This window comes from Lissotriton helveticus, chromosome 1_2, assembly GCF_964261635.1.
Source record: "Lissotriton helveticus chromosome 1_2, aLisHel1.1, whole genome shotgun sequence".
NCBI lineage: Eukaryota > Metazoa > Chordata > Amphibia > Caudata > Salamandridae > Lissotriton > Lissotriton helveticus.
Window position 1 is genome coordinate 458372384 of NC_136058.1, and position 20711 is coordinate 458393094.

The 20711-nt window shown below is 48.4% G+C and overlaps 1 protein-coding gene across 1 annotated transcript in view; it reads right to left on the minus strand.

Annotated features, from left to right (window-relative positions):
• The window catches only part of LOC144807733 (uncharacterized), an 85276-nt gene that overhangs the window by 17376 nt on the left and 47189 nt on the right, over positions 1-20711 (minus strand). Inside the window, exon 2 of the mRNA XM_078673399.1 lies at positions 13243-13295. The gene's annotated coding sequence lies outside the window, so the exon portion shown is untranslated. The remainder of the gene's footprint in view (positions 1-13242; positions 13296-20711) is intronic.

The following is a 20711-nucleotide window of genomic DNA, read 5'->3' on the forward strand; positions in this document are numbered from 1 at the left end:
ATCGAAAGATGATGCATCGCGAACACTTTACTACATTGACCAGAGTCCTTAGGGGCGACACCGCCGGTGTGTGAGTAGTGTGCGACCCCACCCCCATTTGTAACTTTAAAGCTCCCTTGAGCAGCGGGCTGACGAGCCTGGGATCCCGCACCTACGCGCCTGAGTGGTACTATACCTGGCAGATATTGGCAGCCATCGGCAACCCCAGTACACGGCCTATCCCTGCTGATGAGGGGTAATACCACGAAACACGTGTCCAGAGATGGCGAAGACAGCGAAGATATCAGAAGATCGAAAGATGATGCATCGCGAACACTTTACTACATTGATTAGAGTCCTTAGGGGCGACACCGCCGGTGTGTGAGTAGTGTGCGACCCCACCCCCATTTGTAACTTTAAAGCTCCCTTGAGCAGCGGGCTGACAAGCCTGGGATCCCACACCTACGCGCCTGAGTGGTACTACACCTGGCAGATATTGGCAGCCATCGGCAACCCCAGTACAAGGCCTATCCCTGCTGATGAGGGGTAATACCCCGAAACACGTGTCCAGGGATGGCGAAGACAGCGAAGATAGCAGAAGATCGAAAGATGATGCATCGCGAACACTTTACTACATTGACCAGAGTCCTTAGGGGCGACACCGCCGGTGTGTGAGTAGTGTGCGACCCCACCCCCATTTGTAACTTTAAAGCTCCCTTGAGCAGCGGGCTGACTAGCCTGGGATCCCGCACCTACGCGCCTGAGTGGTACTATACCTGGCAGATATTGGCAGCCATCGGCAACCCCAGTACACGGCCTATCCCTGCTGATGAGGGGTAATACCCCGAAACACGTGTCCAGGGATGGCGAAGACAGCGAAGATAGCAGAAGATCGAAAGATGATGCATCGCGAACACTTTACTACATTGACCAGAGTCCTTAGGGGCGACACCGCCGGTGTGTGAGTAGTGTGCGACCCCACCCCCATTTGTAACTTTAAAGCTCCCTTGAGCAGCGGGCTGACTAGCCTGGGATCCCGCACCTACGCGCCTGAGTGGTACTATACCTGGCAGATATTGGCAGCCATCGGCAACCCCAGTACACGGCCTATCCCTGCTGATGAGGGGTAATACCCCGAAACACGTGTCCAGGGATGGCGAAGACAGCAGAAGATCGAAAGATGATGCATCGCGAACACTTTACTACATTGACCAGAGTCCTTAGGGGCGACACCGCCGGTGTGTGAGTAGTGTGCGACCCCACCCCCATTTGTAATCATATGGAAGTGCTCCGACAGTATGTACTGGTTTAGGGGTCTGAGGTCCAATATTCGTCTGAGGGAACCGTCCTTTTTGGGAATAAGGAAGTATAGGGAGTATACTCCTGTCCCTTGCTGGTGGAAAGGGACTGGCTCTATGGCCCCCTTTTCCAGCATGCATTTCACCTCTTGTTGGAGCAGGGTGATGTGTTCTGTTGACATTGGACGGTGTCTGGGTGGTATGTTTGGTGGTGTAGAAGTCAGTTCTAGGCAATAACCATACTGGATAATTTCTCTCACCCACCTGTCCGTGGTAATTGTGTGCCAGACAGGTAGGAACTGTTGGAGTCTGCCTCCGACCGGTGTTAGGTGGTCTGGAGGTAGTGTGATAAAGTCACTGTTTTGTGGCAGCGGAAGCTCTGGTGGTATTGCCTCCACGGTCTCGTCCCTTATTATTGGTGCCCCTATAACCTCCTCTGTTTGAGTTTTTGGTGAAGGAACCTTGTGTGTTGCTTTTGTATGAGGATGACGCCTGTGAGGTATTTCCTCGAGTAGTTGCTCTGTATGAGGAGCGTCGAAAGGAGCCTCTATGTTGCGGAAACTGTAATGCTCCCATTGATTTTGCGGTTTCTGTGTCTTTTTTAATTTTGTCTAAAATTTTGTCTAAAATGGTGTCGACAGCAGACCCAAATAGAAAGTCTTGATTGACTGGCTGATTAAGAATGGTGGACTGCACCTCGTTCTTAAAGCCTGAAATGCGCATCCATGCATGTCTGCGGAGCAAGACCCTAGTGTTAATTGACCTGGCTGCGGTGTCTGCTGCGTCAAGCGCACATTTGATGGAGGTGTTTGAAATTAATTTACCCTCTTGTATGAGGTCATTAGCTTGTGCTTTAAAGGCTCAGGCAGGTGTTGCATTAGGCTTTCGAGCTGGTCATAATGTGCCCTGTCATAACGAGCCAGTAGGGCTTGTGTATTAGCAATCCTCCATGAGTTGGAGGCTTGTGCTGCTACCCTTTTACCTGATGCATCTAGTATTTTTGATTCCTCATCGGGGGGAGGTGCTTCCCCCGTTGTTTGGGAGTTGGCCCTTTTACGTGCATTAGCCACTACCAGTGAGTCTAATGGTAACTGCCCTCTGATGTATGTAGGGTTGGTAGAGGCTGCCCTATACTTTTTCTCTATTCTGGGATTGATTACTCTAGCCCTGGCTGTATCCTTAAATATGTCAGGTGCGTGTTTTAGCACTCCCTTTATCATGGGAAGTGTTCTGACACTCCTTTCTGAAGTGGGGAAGGTGTCAAGTAAGACGTCTTCTTCAACGGGGTCATTATGCATGTCCACATTATGGAATTGTGCTGCCCTGTCTATAAGTTGGTTGAAGACAATGGTGTCATCAGTAGGTGACGGCTTAGTTGGATAAGAGGGTACACCAGGGATGGGATGGGTGTTGTATGGGTCTGTTGGCTCCTCCCATGGTTCCTCTTCTGGTGGAGGATCTTGTGGAAAATCATCTTCTGGCTGTGGGTTTTCCCCTGTGTTCCCCTCATCGTCCCCGTAGTGAGAAGGAGAGTAAGGAGCAAAAGGTGTAGTAGGCATGATAGGATAGAAAGGGATGAAGGGTCTAGAGGGAGAAGTCCCAAAGTCCTTTTTCTTTAATGGAATAGGGGAATGAGAGCAGGTGTCCAGTGGCCTTTTTTTCTTGTGCAGGATTGCGACTTTACCAGTGTCTGGGTTAATATCAATCTTTGCCTGGTCGTCTGATGGATATGGATGGAAGAGTACTTCCTCTACAGTCCTTGGTTGAGTGTTAGACCTCTTTGGATCGGGAACACCTTCTTTTTCGACGAATTTTGGTGTTTTATTGCCTTTCTTCGGCTCGTGCCCTTTTTTAGGGTTGACCGGAACTTTTGGCTCGATAGGTTTTTTGAGCTCGACAGGCATTTTTTGGTTGTTTGTGCTTTTCCGAGTCTATGGTTTTGTTTGGATCGACTGACGTCTTTGGAGCACCTGTCTTCGGGTTGATAGCCTTGTCCGGCCGTGGTATGGGCTTCGGCACGGCACCCTTCTTGTCGGCGACCTTCGCCGGCTCGATTGTTTTCGGCACAGCGGGCTTGTTTGGGTCGACCTTTTTAGGTTCGGCGCCCTTTGGTTGTATGTGTTTGTTTGGTTCGACTACCCTTTTGGGGTCGACGCTTTTTGGCTGTACGGCCTTTTTCGGTTCGACGCCCTTCGGGTTGACAAATTTGTTTGGCTCTGGGACCTTCTTAGGGACGATGGTACTTGGCCCTGGGGTGTCTGAAGGTTTTGGTTTCGATTTCGGAGCCGAGCCAGATGGCAGGGCTGGCAAAACTGTTTTCGGATCTTGGCTAAGGCCTGCTGGCGATGCCTCGACCGGAGTCTTTGGTAACGGGTTGACTGGTGTCGGGGTCTGAATACTCACGATTTGCCCCGGCGGGATCTTGTCATCAGAGTGACGATCTCTAGGTCTGAATCTTGAGTTTCCGGTAGGTCTTGGTCATCATCGAAGATGTTGTCCGGGTCTGGTGCCTGTCGCTGCATCTCTTGCCTAGCGGCCCGTCGAATCCGGATGGTTTTCTTCTAACGGAACTGGGCACAGGCCGAGCAGGTTTCTTCCCTATGGTCTGGGGAAAGGCACTTGTTGCATACTGAGTGTTTGTCAGTATTTGGGAACTTGGAGTGGCATTGTGGGCACCTTTTGAAGGGCCTTCTTTCCATCGACAGTAGGCTAACGTGGCGTCGAAAAGGCCCAACGGCCCGCGTTGATGACGAGTGGAGATGGAAAGCTGGATCGAGTAGAGAGGTACCGAACGAGAACAATACAGTCGAAGGCCTTTTGGCCTTTAGATAAGTTTTGTTTCGATTCCGAAGCTGGAGTTATGGAGTAACATCCGAACCCAATGGCAGATAAAAACAATCTGAGGATGGAGAAGATGCCCATGCGCACTCTAGTCCAGGGGAGGAGTCACCTACCTCGTGATACTTCGAAGACTCTTCCAGGACAACAAAGTGCAATCATCCGGACCCAACACTAGGCGGCAATCTATGCACAGATATGAATTCAGCAGCCCACATGCCTGGAACATATGGATTTATCGCCTCCTGCACGGGTTGCTTCATTTTCCAACATACTACTCAATCAAATCAGCGGGCTCTTAAAAGAAGAATTTGCCCTAATCCATGCCCGTTTGGACACTATGTCTAAGACCTGCACGTGCACAGACTTGGCTCATTCAAACCCATCACTCCCAGCCAACACACATGGGAGAAATACGGCTCTAACTTTGAGCACTAGTCTGGGAAATACATCTGCTGAGAAAAACAGAGGGGAAGGTTCTACAGCCCGTTCTGCAGACAAGGGGTCAGCAAGTTCCAGCAATGTAACAGCTTGCACTATTGAGGCAAAGACTGACGTTCTCGTTCGTCGAAAGGAGATTGCCACAGTTCTGGGAGTAGCCTCTACACCCCATGGTCATCGAGGCCAAGAGCTTTCTCTTATTAATCTGCCTCCTGCTAGTGTACCATATGTACTAGTCCTTGCTGGTGTGCCCTCACTGGGTGAAGATAAAACTGAAACTCATTTGGAACTTAAAAATCAATCAACCAATCAATAGAATTTGTATAGCGCGCTACTCACCCGTTAGGGTCTCAAGGCGCTGGGGGTGGGGGGTGGGGGGGGGTCGTTACTGCTTGAACAGCCAGGTCTTGAGTTGTTTCCTGAAGGAGCGATGGTCCAGAGTCAGCCGTAGGTGAGTGGGGAGGGAGTTTCATGTCTTGGCTGCCAGGTAGGAGAAGGACCATCCTCCGACGGTGGATTTGCGGATTCGTGGGACGGAGGCGAGGGCGAGGCTGGCGGATCGGAGCTGGCGGGTGGGTGTGTAGAATGTGAGTCGGCTGTTGAGGTACTTCGGGCCCGTGTCATGGAGAGCCTCGTGTGCGTGGGTGAGGAGTCTGAACGTGATCCTCTTGTTGACGGGGAGTCAGTGCAGGTCTTTCAGGTGGGCCGAGATGTGGCTGTGGCGAGGGATGTCCAGGATGAGTCGTGCTGAGGAGTTTCTGAATGCGCTTGAGTCTTTTCCGGAGTTTGGCTGTGGTTCCAGTGTAGAGGTTGTTCCCGTATTCCAGACGGCTGGTGACGAGGGCCTGGGTGACCGTCTTCCTGGTTTCGGTGGGGATCCAGCGGAAGATCTTTCGGAGCATGCGCAGGGTGTTGAAGCAGGATGACGAGACGGCGTTGACTTGCTTGGTCATCGTGAGGGAGGAGTCCAGGATGAAGCCCATTTGCTTGCCAGGCAATATCAGTTTCCTTATGCCAACGCAGTTGACATTTTGATGACTCGAAGGGTGAAGTGGATTGGCAATCGGGCTAAGGACATTGTGTAGTAGTCAATTTAAGGAATCCCCATTTGGTACAACAAGTTTTACACCTGAGTATTGGGGGTTCTACCATCAGACTTCTTCCCCTCACTTATTTTTATAACCATGGTTTTGCTTGTGGCATAGGGGACGGGTTACGTTATGGCACTAGGGTACGGCCTTCTCATCGATCTGGGAGGGGCCAGGTGGTAGGCTTGCAACGGCCCCAATCATTTAACCTACCCCTCTTTAACAGATTTGAGAGCTTGGAGGAGGTGGATTGACTCGTGATCCCAGGGTCCCCATGTAGCAACGCTGGGTCAACAACGATGGAAGTTAACAGAGTGAGGGCAGCAGGAAAATTGAAGACTCTCATTGATAGTGGAAAGGCAGCGTGCAAGTTTCCATCTACCCGTGGGCAGACAGAATATTGCGTAGTAACTGCAGCGCCAGTTGGTCCTCCTTTTATTAAAAATTCTGTAAATAATTCTGTGGTCTCACCCACGAGGGAACTAGTTATGAAGGCCCCAGCTGACAACCTGACCTCTCTCCATAGAATCAAGTTACTATCTTGGAATGTGGCTGGTATCAAAAACATACTACATTGTCCAGAACGGGGAGTCTTTGTAGATTCTTGTGATATATGCTTATTTCAGGAAACATGGGCCACAGACCACCCTATTTGTAGAGGCTTCGCATCATTCCATATCCCTGCCATTGCTGGAAATAGGGGCAGGCCTTCAGGTGGACTCAGCACTTGGGTGGGATGCCATCTGAGTTGCGATGTTAGGCAAGTGGATTCACATAGTCCAGACATCTTTTGCCTTATACTATCCTTTTCTAACAATCTTAAATTATTTTTAATCAACGTTTACTTTAGGCATGTTAAGATGGGTAAGGAGTCGCCTGCACTAGCACACCTAGAAGATCTCCTCTCGGATATCCCTGTGGGTGCCGCGATAATTCTGGGAAAAAACACAGTTGATGGACAGAATGTAGAACAATGTCATACATTCACCCCAGTACAGAGATCTGGGCCTAAATCCATCGTTTTTTTGCACTCCACGCCACCCTGGGTTAGACACTGGCTATATGCAAATCAGCTCTGACCCTGTGCCTCATGGGAACAGTCCAGTCCGAACTACCAAGCCATGTCTTTCCCAGACCGGAATCAAGCATCCAAGGACCGGTTTCTGGCTATCAGCCTTCATCAGCCTGGATAGCTTGACTCCAGTGGTGTGGAGACCCTGGGACTCATGTCTGAGCATACCCAACACACTTGGGGTGAAAATTGCAAAAAACACAGTTGATGGACAGAATGTAGAACAATGTCATACATTCACCCCAGTACAGAGATCTGGGCCTAAATCCATCGTTTTTTTGCACTCCACACCACCCTGGGTTAGACACTGGCTATATGCAAATCAGCTCTGACCCTGTGCCTCATGGGAACAGTCCAGTCCGAACTACCAAGCCATGTCTTTCCCAGACCGGAATCAAGCATCCAAGGACCGGTTTCTGGCTATCAGCCTTCATCAGCCTGGATAGCTTGACTCCAGTGGTGTGGAGACCCTGGGACTCATGTCTGAGCATACCCAGCACACTTGGGGTAGTGAAGTAGTGTGGCTCACTGGTTAGAGGCGGCAGACCCGAGAGCAGAGGACGGCCCGGGACCAGGGTTCGATTCCCGGCGCGGCAGGTTTCTGGACCAGGGTCAGCGGACTCGATAATTCTCTCGCCTCGGTGCCCACTCTGATCAGCGATCACACTCGGCAACTCTGGGCATTAGCTTGCCTCATCTTCACTAACGGCCCCACCAGACCGCCGGGGATGCCTGGTCTCACCCTGGAGATACCCATTAAGGGACCATCTCTCAGGGAAGCCAGGAAGGGTTTCGCAGCGGTCGAAGCGCCTTGGGACCCTACGGGTAAGTAGTGCGCTATATAAATGCCTATACATTTACATTTACATTTACATTTGGGGTGAAAATTGCAAAAAACACAGTTGATGGACAGAATGTAGAACAATGTCATACATTCACCCCAGTACAGAGATCTGGGCCTAAATCCATTGTTTTTTTGCACTCCACACCACCCTGGGTTAGACACTGGCTATATGCAAATCAGCTCTGACCCTGTGCCTCATGGGAACAGTCCAGTCCGAACTACCAAGCCATGTCTTTCCCAGACCGGAATCAAGCATCCAAGGACCGGTTTCTGGCTATCAGCCTTCATCAGCCTGGATAGCTTGACTCCAGTGGTGTGGAGAGCCTGGGACTCAAGTCTGAGCATACCCAGCACACCTGGGGTGAAAATTGCAAAAAACACAGTTGATGGACAGAATGTAGAACAATGTCATACATTCACCCCAGTACAGAGATCTGGGCCTAAATCCATCGGTTTTTTGCACTCCACACCACCCTTGGTTAGACACTGGCTATATGCAAATCAGCTCTGACCCTGTGCCTCATGGGAACAGTCCAGTCCGAACTACCGAACCATGTCTTTCCCAGACCGGAATCAAGCATCCAAGGACCGGTTTCTGGCTATCAGCCTTCATCAGCCTGGATAGCTTGACTCCAGTAGTGTGGAGAGCCTGGGACTCACGTCTGAGCATACCCAGCATACTTGGGGTGAAAATTGCAAAAAACACAGTTGATGGACAGAATGTAGAACAATGTCATACATTCACCCCAGTACAGAGATCTGGGCCTAAATCCATCGTTTTTTTGCACTCCACACCACCCTGGGTTAGACACTGGCTATATGCAAATCTGCTCTGACCCTGTGCCTCATGCGAACAGTCCAGTCCGAACTACCAAGCCATGTCTTTCCCAGACCGGAATCAAGCATCCAAGGACCGGTTTCTGGCTATCAGCCTTCATCAGCCTGGATAGCTTGACTCCAGTGGTGTGGAGAGCCTGGGACTCACGTCTGAGTCCCTACTGGAATCTAGGGATTTGGAAAGCACAGAAGAGGATGAGATATGGGCTATTCCGGAGCCCAATATCCCTCGGATCAGAGCATGGTCCCCCTTAGCTCTTCAAATTAACCCCTTCGATGCTTGTGATGGAACCATTCCGTCATCGTCACGGCTGAGCTGTGCTGATGACGGAATGGTTCCGTCACGACCGCACCCTGTTCTGGAATGTCCAGCACAGGGGTGGAATCGGCGCCGCACGGAAGCGGTTAAAGCACTAACTCTCAGATATTCACTATGAGCATGCAATGGGCGTTTTCCCTTAGATTCCCCTGGTAGTTTTACCAACAATAGGCTGGCCCTCTCCTCAATCCTAGACTATATACTTCTGGAGACCAGAGTATGGTCGTTAGCTTCTGATTTTAGTGTTATACCACGTGAGGACAGTGACCATAACGCGCTGATGGTAAATCTAGCAATCTCCCCTGGGGTCGATCACAGCCCAGATCATATCAACCAAGACGATAGGCTTCTCCTCAGTAACAATAGGAAGAGAGTGAAGTGGCCATGGTTAGAGAATTCCCAGGAAAAAATGGCAACACTATATAGGGAGTTTATCCCAGACCTTTAGGCTATGCTAGAATACGTGCTGTTAGACCTGGCACCTTGGCGTGAGTCTCCCTTCCACTTTTTGCTGCTGTGCCTCATATGATTTTCTGGTGTTAGCTGCTCAGAGCACTGTGCCACTGCCAATCAGTGCCACAGTGCAAGTGCTCCCTGTATAAAATGTGTACAAAGATTGGTTTCCATGATTGGCTTATTTGGTTTACTGTCAGACCCCAGTAAAGTACACCAGGAGTGCCAGGGCTTGAAAATACAAATGCTGCTGGTGGGCTTGCAGCACTGGTTGTGCCACCCACAGAAGCGGCCTGGTAAAATGTGTCTAAGGTCTGCCATTGCAGAACCTGCATGTAGTCTGGTACTGTCCTGCTGACTGGGCAAAGGCTCCCCCTTGGCAGTTCGGACTGGACTGTTCCCATGAGGCACAGAGTCAGACTGATTTGCATATAGCCATGTCTGAACTGGGGTGGCAGAGTGGTCTATAGAACGGTGATGGATTAAACCCAGATCTTTTGACTGGGTGTGAGTGTTTGATTGATTCAGATGCTCCGTCCATCACCACCCCCTTTTGTACCGCTTTTGGCCGCCATAAGTGTGGCAGGGTATGCTCAGACGTGAGTCCCAGGCTCTCCACACCACTGGAGTCAAGCTATCCAGGCTGATGAAGGCTGATAGCCAGAAACCGGTCCTTGGATGCTTGATTCCGGTCTGGGAAAGACATGGCTTGGTAGTTCGGGCTGGACTGTTCCCATGAGGCACAGGGTCAGAGCTGATTTGCATATAGCCAGTGTCTATCCCAGGGTGGTGTGGAGTGCAAAAAAACGATGGATTTAGGCCCAGATCATTTTACTGGGGTGAATGTATGACATTGTTCTACATTCTGTCCATCAACTGTGTTTTTTGCGATAATTCTGGGAGGCGCTCTGAACTGTCAGTTTGAGCCCCTACTGGAATCTGGGAATTTGGAAAGCACAGAAGAGGATGAGATATGGGCTATTCCGGAGCCCAATATCCCATGGATCAGAGCATGGTCCCCCTTAGCTCTTCAAATTAACCCCTTCGATGCTTGTGATGGAACCATTCCGTCATGAGTCACGGCTGAGCTGTGCTGATGACGGAATGGTTCCGTCACGACCGCACCCTGTTCTGGAATGTCCAGCACAGGGGCGCAATCGGCGCTGCACGGAAGCGGTTAAAGCACTAACTCTCAGATATTCACTATGAGCATGCAATGGGCGTTTTCCCTTAGATTCCCCTGGTAGTTTTACCAACAATAGGCTGGCCCTCTCCTCAATCCTAGACTATATACTTCTGGAGACCAGAGTATGGTCGTTAGCTTCTGATTTTAGTGTTATACCACGTGAGGACAGTGACCATAACGCGCTGATGGTAAATCTAGCAATCTCCCCTGGGGTCGATCACAGCCCAGATCATATCAACCAAGACGATAGGCTTCTCCTCAGTAACAATAGGAAGAGAGTGAAGTGGCCATGGTTAGAGAATTCCCAGGAAAAAATGGCAACACTATATAGGGAGTTTATCAGAGACCTTTAGGCTATGCTAGAATACGTGCTGTTAGACCTGGCACCTTGGCGTGAGTCTCCCTTCCACTTTTTGCTGCTGTGCCTCATATGATTTTCTGGTGTTAGCTGCTCAGAGTACTGTGCCACTGCCAATCAGTGCCACAGTGCAAGTGCTCCCTGTATAAAATGTGTACAAAGATTGGTTTCCATGATTGGCTTATTTGGTTTACTGTCAGACCCCAGTAAAGTACACCAGGAGTGCCAGGGCTTGTAAATACAAATGCTGCTGGTGGTCTTGCAGCACTGGTTGTGCCACCCACAGAAGCGGCCTGGTAAAATGTGTCTAAGGTCTGCCATTGCAGAACCTGCATGCAGTCTGGTACTGTCCTGCTGACTGGGCAAAGGCTCCCCCTTGGCAGTTCGGACTGGACTGTTCCCATGAGGCACAGAGTCAGACTGATTTGCATATAGCCATGTCTGAACTGGGGTGGCAGAGTGGGCTACAGAACGGTGATGGATTAAACCCAGATCTTTTGACTGGGTGTGAATGTTTGATTGATTCAGATGCTCCGTCCATCACCATCCCCTTTTGTACCGCTTTTGGCCGCCATAAGTGTGGCAGGGTATGCTCAGACGTGAGTCCCTTGCTCACTTTGCTACTGGATTCAAGCAAGCCGGGCTGAAGACGGCTGGAATGCCAGAAACCGGTCCTCGGAAGCTTGTTTACGGTCCAGGGAAGACATGGCTTGGCAGTTCGGGCTGGACTGTTCCCATGAGGCACAGGGTCAGACTGATTTGCATATAGCCATGTCTGAACTGGGGTGGCAGAGTGGGCTAAAGAATGGTGATGGATTAAACCCAGATCTTTTGACTGGGTGTGAGTGTTTAATTGATTCAGATGCTCCATCCATCACCACCCCCTTTTGTACCGCTTTTGGCCGCCATAAGTGTGGCAGGGTATACTCAGACGTGAATCCCTTGCTCACTTTGCCACTGGATTCAAGCAAGTCGAGCTGAAGACGGCTGGAATGCCAGAAACCGGTCCTCGGAAGCTTGTTTCTGGTCCAGGGAAGACATGGCTGGGCAGTTCGGGCTGGACTGTTCCCATGAGGCACAGGGTCAGACTGATTTGCATATAGCCATGTCTGAACTGGGGTAGCAGAGTGGGCTAAAGAACGGTGATGGATTAAACCCAGATCTTTTGACTGGGTGTGAGTGTTTGATTGATAACAGATGCTCCGTCCATCACCACCCCCTTTTGTACCGCTTTTGGCCGCCATAAGTGTGGCAGGGTATGCTCAGACGTGAGTCCATTGCTCACTTTGCCACTGGATTCAAGAAAGCCGGGCTGAAGGCGGCTGGAATGCCAGAAACCGGTCCTCGGAAGCTTGTTTCCGGTCCAGGGAAGACATGGCTTGGCAGTTCGGGCTGGACTGTTCCATGAGGCACAGGGTCAGACTGATTTGCATATAGCCATGTCTGAACTGGGGTTGCAGAGTGGGCTAAAGAACAGTGATGGATTAAACCCAGATCTTTTGACTGGGTGTGAGTGTTTGATTGATTCAGATGCTCCGTCCATCGCCACCACCTTTTGTACCGCTTTTGGCCACCATAAGTGTGGCAGGGTATGCTCAGAAGTGAGTGCCTTGCTCACTTTACCACTGGATTCAAGCAAGCCGGGCTGAAGACGGCTGGAATGCCAGAAACCGGTCCTCGGAAGCTTGTTTCCGGTCCAGGGAAGACATGGCTTGGCAGTTCGGGCTGGACTGTTCCCATGAGGCACAGGGTCAGACTGATTTGCATATAGCCATGTCTGAACTGGGGTGGCAGAGTGGGCTAAAGAACGGTGATGGATTAAACACAGATCTTTTGACTGGGTGTGAGTGTTTTAATGATTCAGATGCTCCGTCCATCACCACCCCTTTTTGTACCGCTTTTGGCCGCCATAAGTATGGCAGGGTATGCTCAGACGTGAGTCCCTTGCTCACTTTGCCACTGGTTTCAAGCAAGCCGGGCTGAAGACGGCTGGAATGCCAGAAACCGGTCCTCGGAAGCTTGTTTCCGGTCCAGGGAAGACATGGCTTGGCAGTTCGGGCTTGACTGTTCCCATGAGGCACAGGGTCAGACTGATTTGCATATAGCCATGTCTGAACTGGGGAGGCAGAGTGGGCTAAAGAACGGTGATGGATTAAACACATATCTTTTGACTGGGTGTGAGTGTTTGATTGATTCAGATGTTCTGTGCATCACCACCCCCTTTTGTACAACAAATGATTAATAGTCAGCACTAGCGACATTAGTAGATGTCGACTTGTGTATAATTAACTTCCGAAGAGGAGAGTTGGATTCAGTTCGAGTGAAATTGTATTTGTAAGGACTCACTTACTATATAGCATTAAATACGCAGCGTGAAGAAAAGGAAAAACACTAGCAACCTAATACAGTGAAAATTAACTGCAGTCTAGTTATTTTCTTATTATTTCATGAACAGTTAACAGAGGCAAGATTAGTACAAAACTCTCAAAGGTGAAACAACAATTTAACCAATATTAAACCAATACTTACCAGTAAAGAATCCCAATTTAAGGCGTCGGCTTTGACCAAATAGGTGAGAAGACCTGTAAGGGTAAAAAGACACAGAATTAGAAGGACAAAGACAGGATATAAATTTACATTAACATTTGTTTTAAAAAAACCTTCAGTTACAGCAGATTGTAGAAAAGAAAGATAACAAGACTACCTAAAAAGAAGAGGAGCATAGGCCACATCCAAGGCGGGTAGGTGAGAAGGGGAAACATCCTTTAGCATAGAAACACCCAAGGGAGATTTTGTATTTAATTTGTGTCATTTCTTGCAGCTAACACTTCAAGTTAGTAAGAAGACAAGACGTCTGAAGGAGCGAAAGAAAACTCAGACGCGGAGTGGCTGTCTCTTCTCTGTCCCATCCCCTTTCCCCTGTGGAACTCCATCAGCCTTCACGCTTGGAACTGTGTGTGGCTGGGTAGTTTCAGGAGAGAACTGGGAACTTGCGGCATCCTGCTTCTGTGCAAATTGGAAGAGCACGATCTGACAGAGAATCTGGCAGACGCACCTGACATGGACGAACGAGAAGTGAACCTATACTCGTGAACCTTCTTCCTCATGGCCAACTCCCAACTTTCAACACAGGCAACAGCTTGTTGCAGAGTCTCTTTAAGAACATTGACAAGCCTTTGAACCACACCATTGCTTTGTGGATGGTACAGGGCAGCAGTCTTATCATTAAACCCCCTGGAACTCTGAAACTCCTCCATGACTGAGGACGTGAACTGAACACCATTGTCTGACAAGAGTGTTAACGGGAAACCCTCACGTTCAAATAAATCTTCTAGAAACTCAATCACTACACCATACTCAATGGAATTAACCACCTTGATATCAGGCCAATGGGAAAACATATCAATACACATGATCAAATAGCGTTCCAGAGTCTTCAACTTCACAGGTCCCAAAATATTTATAGAAATGTCCACCACGGACCAGTAGCCTGTTCCCTAATAACTATGGGTTGCATCCTGCACTTCAATATCGTGTCACAACACGCATATTCAGCACATTCACGCACCAACCTCTCTACATGTACATTCAGGGCAGGACACCAATATGCTTACCTGATCCTTTCTTTTGTCATGGCAATGCCCATGTGCGAGGTGTGAGCACTCATTACTAGCTTATCCCTTAGTGCAAGGGGTGCAACCAACTTACTACCACGCATGAGGAGACCACCCCCCACCGCCAGATCTTCCCTAACTCGCCAAAAGCCTTCGAAGACCTCTTCACAGTCCTTATTCTCACACCAGCCACCTTTGACGATGGTTAGGACTTTCTGCAAGTCTAAATCGATCATGTAATGTTCACTCCACTCACTCTCAGAAATCAACCCTTCACTAATTACACACATTAATATCTTCCTCCAGTTCTTCACCTCCAAAACAGTCAACATCATCTGTCGTTTGACACCCCACACCCCGAGTCTTGACAGACAGTCTGGCAGAACTGTAGAGCCACAACCCACTTCTGTATTCCATGGGAGACAAAGTCAATGTCTTTCGTGGAGAAGACTTCCTTAAGAGGTTTGTGGTCAGTAAGAATTCGGAACCTTTTCCCCCACAAAACCTTTCTCAGCTTGTGCACCACCCAGAAAACACCCAGAGCTTCTTTCTCCACAACAGAACAGTTGCATTCAGCACCCCTCAAGGGCCTAGAGACTAAAAGAATGGCTTTATCCTCCCTATCAACCTGCTGCAAAAGAACTGCTCCTAACCCCTAGTCATGAGATAAGATACCTTTGTGGGGTCAACTTCCTAGACAAGGTTCTTCATTCAGATGTTTCTTAATGCACTCAAACTCTTCCTCACAGCCCTTGGACCAAACAAATGTGTTTCCCATCTGGAGATTTTTCCCTGCAAGGTTCTTGCAGGGAACTTGTGATAAAATTCAGCCATGCCCAGAAACGTTTCAAACTCTTCTTTGTTTAAAGTGGTGTGCAAATTACAAAGGGTATTTACCAATGAGTCTTTCGGTTTGATGCCTGCAGCGGACACAAAATGCCCTAGGTACTCTACAGGGGTGTGGAATTTAATGAAATATGTACCTGTCCATGGGACAAGTAGCTTCATAAATCTACTTGTCCTGTCACAAAATCCACTTGTCCCATTGGTGCCATGTAGTGCGTCGTCAAATAATGGCAGCAATATCATTATCGAAGAGCTCTGATAATAGCCTCTCTGGTTATGTCAGGCTAATACCATAGAAGGATTTGAATTTCGGAAGTTTTTGCCAGCTATTCTCTAATCTTTCCCATACTGAGAAAGGTCGGAAATTTACCCCCGACAACGGCAGAAGTAAAGTTTCTTCCAGGGCTGGGAAAAATGTGGTTGGAGAAAAAGTGAACTTGTAAACACTCAACAGATTTCCTCTGGGGCACATTCACATTTGCTCATGCGAAGATGCAAATCACAAATATTATCTAGGACTACGGTTTCCTGGCCTACTTAAGGAAATTCATGTGAATTGAAGAAAAATTTAAATCTGCATTAATACAAAGACATATACCATGGGTGAACTTTTGTGACTTTCTTTAACATTTGAGCCCCTAATTAAATCGGAGTTAACCAAGACCTTTTGTTTTTATTAAAATACTATCTCTTCCTATCTATCAGCTGGCTTCATTGCGTGTGACAGCATTCTGCTCTTTTTTCAGTGCCAGGAATTTCTATGGCATTGTAGCCTTTATGAGACCAAATACTGGCTGTCTAGTAAGAACACGCTGGCAAACAGCACCATTCCTACCTGATAATCCCCAGGTAGAGAAAGGAGCATAGTGTAGGTCAAGTGAGTAACCAGAAGATTAAACTGCCCCCTACTTTGATCCAAAGTTCTTATTACACCAAGCAAGCAAAAAACGTCATTGGAATCCTCTCCAGAATAGTTCTCTTGTCTCTTCCATCTAAGCATCTATCCATTCATCCTTTCACCCACTGACACCTAGCATTTCACCTTTACATTGTCACCCATTCATTCTTTCATCCATTAGCCTTTTACCAATCTGTATGTCCGTCTGTTTATCCGTCAGTCTATCCGCTCATCCATATCCAAACCTACCAATCCTTCTAAACACCTATCCATTTCAACCATTCATCCATCTGCTCATCCATACACCCACCCTTTCACTCCATCTATCCACCCTCCCTTTCACTCATCCAGCCATCCATCCTTCCTTCCTTTCACTCATCCATCCACCCACCCTTCTACCCATCCATCAATCCATCCTTCTACTCATCCATCCATTTATTCTTTACACTCGTCCATCCTTTCGCTCTCTAATCATTACGCCCTGTAACCCATCCACTCATTCACCCTTTCCTTCATTATAACATCCTTTGTCCATTCACCATCCCCGTCACTCAACCATCCCTGTCGCTCATTCATTCATCCATCTAGCCACACTTACACTCCCTCATCCTTTCACCCACACATCCATCCATCCTTCCACTCACACCCTTTCACATTAATTACGAGTCTTTGTCTGCCGAGCTGCAGACAGAAGAGGCTCATCAAGAGCTCCACCTCTACTGTTGCTACTAAAGCGGGGCGTTCACGAAGCCCCTGTTCAAACCTATCCTTCCATCTCCAAACCTATCAATCAAACTGAGCCATCCCCCCTTCCTTTCACTCATCCATCCTTTTGCTCATCCATCTATCCTTTCACCCCACACATCCTGCTTTTCACTCATTCATCCACCCTTTCACTCATCCCTCATCCCTCCACCCATCCTTTCACCCATCCACCCACCCCCTCCATCCTCCTTTCCACTCATCACTCCACCTACCCTTTCACTTCCTCCATTTATGCTTTCGCTCATCCATCCGCCCTTTCACCCCATTCATCTTCCGTTTTGCTCATATATCCATCTACCCTTCCACTAATCCCTCCACCTTTACACTCAACTATCCACCCACCCATCCATCCATCAACCCTTCCGCCCACCCATCCATCCACCCCCTACCCACTCAGCCATCCATTCATCTACTCTATCTCTCGCCCATTAATCCACCCTTTCAATAAGCCATCCATCCTTTCACTCATCAATCCACTTTCAACCCATCCATCCACTCACCCATCCCTTCATTTACCCTTGCACTTATCGTCCATTCTTTCACACATCCATCCTTACATCCATCCTTTCACTCATTCATCCACGCATCTATCTATTCACCCTTTGACTCCGCTCATTCATCCATCTATCTATCCAGCCTTTCATTCATTGATGCATCTATCCATTCACCCTTTAACTCATTAATTTATGCATTTATCATCCACTGTTGCACGTATGCATGCAACTATCCATTCACACTTTCACTCATTTATCCATGCTTCTGTTCATCCACCCTTTCACTCACTCACCCACCCACCCACCCTTTCAGGGCAATTATGGGCCTTTGTCTGCGGACCTGCAGACTGAAGAGGCCCATCAAGAACTCCACATCTGCTGTAGACGCTACAGCGGTGTGTTCACAATGCCCCTGGTGGAGGCACAGAGTGAGATGAGAGGCCTAGTGCAAGGACAGAATTGGGGGGTGGTCTTCGGCCTGCATGAAAGCCTCATGGGGAAACTAATGAGTTTGAATGTAAGCCCTCGATGATGTAAGATATGAGAGGCCAAGGTGAGCAGGTCAGGGATGTCAGAGAGGGCGGCAGAGGATGGGGGGTGGGGCTAGCAGGTTCAGGCACCGGGTGTAACATAAGGTCTATAGGAAAGTCAAAGTGCAAAGAACGGGGTGCATGAGAAGGGAAAGCAAAGTGAATTTAAGATGAGCAGGGATATTGGGGCCCTATGAGGCCCAGGAGTGGAGCAGAGAATACAAGGCAGGGATAAGACGGTTCAAGTCAGAGCAAGGGGCCAAGAGGCAGCTAAGACAGCCTCTTACATGACAGTGCTGTGAGTGTTCTGGAGCTGCAGAAGCTTGATGTTTGTCTCATGCTCGAAGAAAATAAAAGGACCAGGGGAGGTCCTAGAAGCCACACGAGTGCAGGCCCCAGCTTTTGCATTAACCCTTTCACTGCCAATAAACTGCTCAGAGCAACTTATTAACTGGCTGTGACCTACAGGGTTGAACAGCTGTTTATCGGATTACTATAAAACTGTCTACTTGTCCTTTAGATACAATACAAATTAAAACCTCTTGCCCTCCTAGGAAATCTAGATGTCTCGGGCTTCAGGAGATAGGAATTCCCCACCCCGACTCTATTTCTTTGACACCAAATTTGCACTGGTCAGCCCTAAGGGTGAGGTAAGCATCGCTTAACTTCTTCAATACTGACCTCAGCCTTCTATTATGCTCCTCAAAATCCACACCTAAGACGAGCACATCATCTGGGGACACATTGACACCCTGAAGGCCTCCAAGAATGCCCTTCATCGCCCTCTGAAAAAATGAGGCTGCAAAAGTCAGTCCAAAAGGCATTCTTAGAAATCTAAAGGTACCAAAGGGTGTTACACAGGAGGTAAGGTCCTGGGAAGAGGAGTGAATATTCTGACTGTTCTGAAGAGGAGTGAAGGCTGGCCTGGTGATAGGCGGAGGTGAAGTCCAAGGAAGAAAAATGCCTTTCCCCCTCAAGAGAACTCAGCATTTTAGTTATGTTGGGTAAAGGGTAATGATCAACACTAACTGCTTTGTTGAGCTCCCTCGAGCTGACACAGAGCCTGGCCTCCCCTTTGGCTTTGCTGGCCATAACAACAGGAGAGACCCACTCCGTTGCTTCAACTTCTTGAATGATGCACTTGCCTAAGAGATTGTCTAATTCAACTTTAATGCTCTCCCTTACTTACAGAGGGGAATTCCTGACCTTAACTGTTTTTGGAACAGCGTTAGATTTGACCTTTACCAATGTACATAGTTATTGAGACAAACCCAGTTCACCAGCAAAGACCTCAGGGAATTCCTCGATCCAGTCTCAATTAGCATTACTAACAACACTAACTGGTGGTAATTATTTTAGGCAGACAGATCTCATTGGGATCACGTTGATGGGACCAACTTATGAGCGAGTCCTGCTTCATCGAGACATAGATTGTACCAGGGATGACCCTTCCTTTGAAGTCAATCGTGCCTCAGAAATAACCCAAAAACTCAATAGTCACCCCACCTTAACCTTTTGGTCTAATGTCTGGCTTCAACAGGGTGACTTTGCCCAGAAGATTACGCTCATAAAATGTTTTTGGGACTAGAGTTATCTTGGCCCCAGAGTCGAAGAGCATGCTCATTGGTGCATCATTGGTCAAAACTAGATCCTGAGGGCCATCACTAGCATTCCCCGTGACTGGTAGAATATTGATTCCTTCCAAATCTCCTTCATAAAGATCAACTTACTTTTTTATGCTTGTTGCCCGTTCTGCAGCTCTTTGAGACGCGACCTTTTCTATCACAAGTTCTGCACATGGCCTTCCAGCCTGGGCAGTCTTTAACCTGTTGGCTGCTGCGTGAATTTTCCGCGTGCGGGCACATTAATGAGTGGGCATGGTTCGAACTGCCCCCGGCCATCCTCCGCACATGCTCACTGTGACGTCGGATGGCCGGGGGACGTCCGACGCACGCAACGGGTTAAAGCTGGCCATATGGCCAGAGTTGCGACACCTGAAGCACTTCCCTTGAAAATTCTTTGTGTTAAAGGGCCTTGAAGTGGTGCTCGATTTGGGTTTAACAAATCTATCCACCAGCACCTTGACATTAATGTTCTCCTTCTTATCACCTGAACTGTCTTTGCGTATAATATCAACACACGCTTTTGAAGGCTCGAGACTTTTGGCTATGGTCAGCACTTCTTAAAGCGATGGAGTGTCTTTTTGCCACAGGGCGTGTCTCGTTATGTCGAGGCCGCACCCCAAGATAAACTGATCTCTTAAGCGCGCCTCTGAAGCTGCACCAACATTGCACGTGGAAGCCAATTTGCACAAGGTAATTATGTACTGTTCCACCGTCTGTTCCTGCCTTTGCATTCTTATCCCAAAGTGATATCGTACAAGGACAGTACTCACTTTGGGGAGGTGGTGCAAGTCCAACTTTTTGATGCAGATCTAGTATTCATTAAGAGTGTCAGAGTCACTATCAGAGAGTTCAGGAAGGTGTTCAAAGAATTCTTGTCCCTCAGAGCCCAAACAATGCATTAACAGTGAGGCTTTCCTCTCTGCACTTAAGGAAGTGCCACAGACAGGAGCATAATGTGTGAAAACCTTCTTTCACTTCAGCCACGAGAGAGGTAGAACTCCTGGAGATGTCAACAAGAAGGGAGGGGCAGTGACATTTTGCATTATGTACGTACTAGGTTTTGACCTAGTTACTACTTAAGGGTGATCTTCAGTGATCTTTTTACAGTGCGCAATATCCACAAATGTCATAAGCTGCGCGCATCAGCGAAACTGTGTGAAGCTTCAGCAAGTAAACTTTAGGCCAATGCGTACAGTCCCATGAACTTTATTTGCTGTGGGCATCAG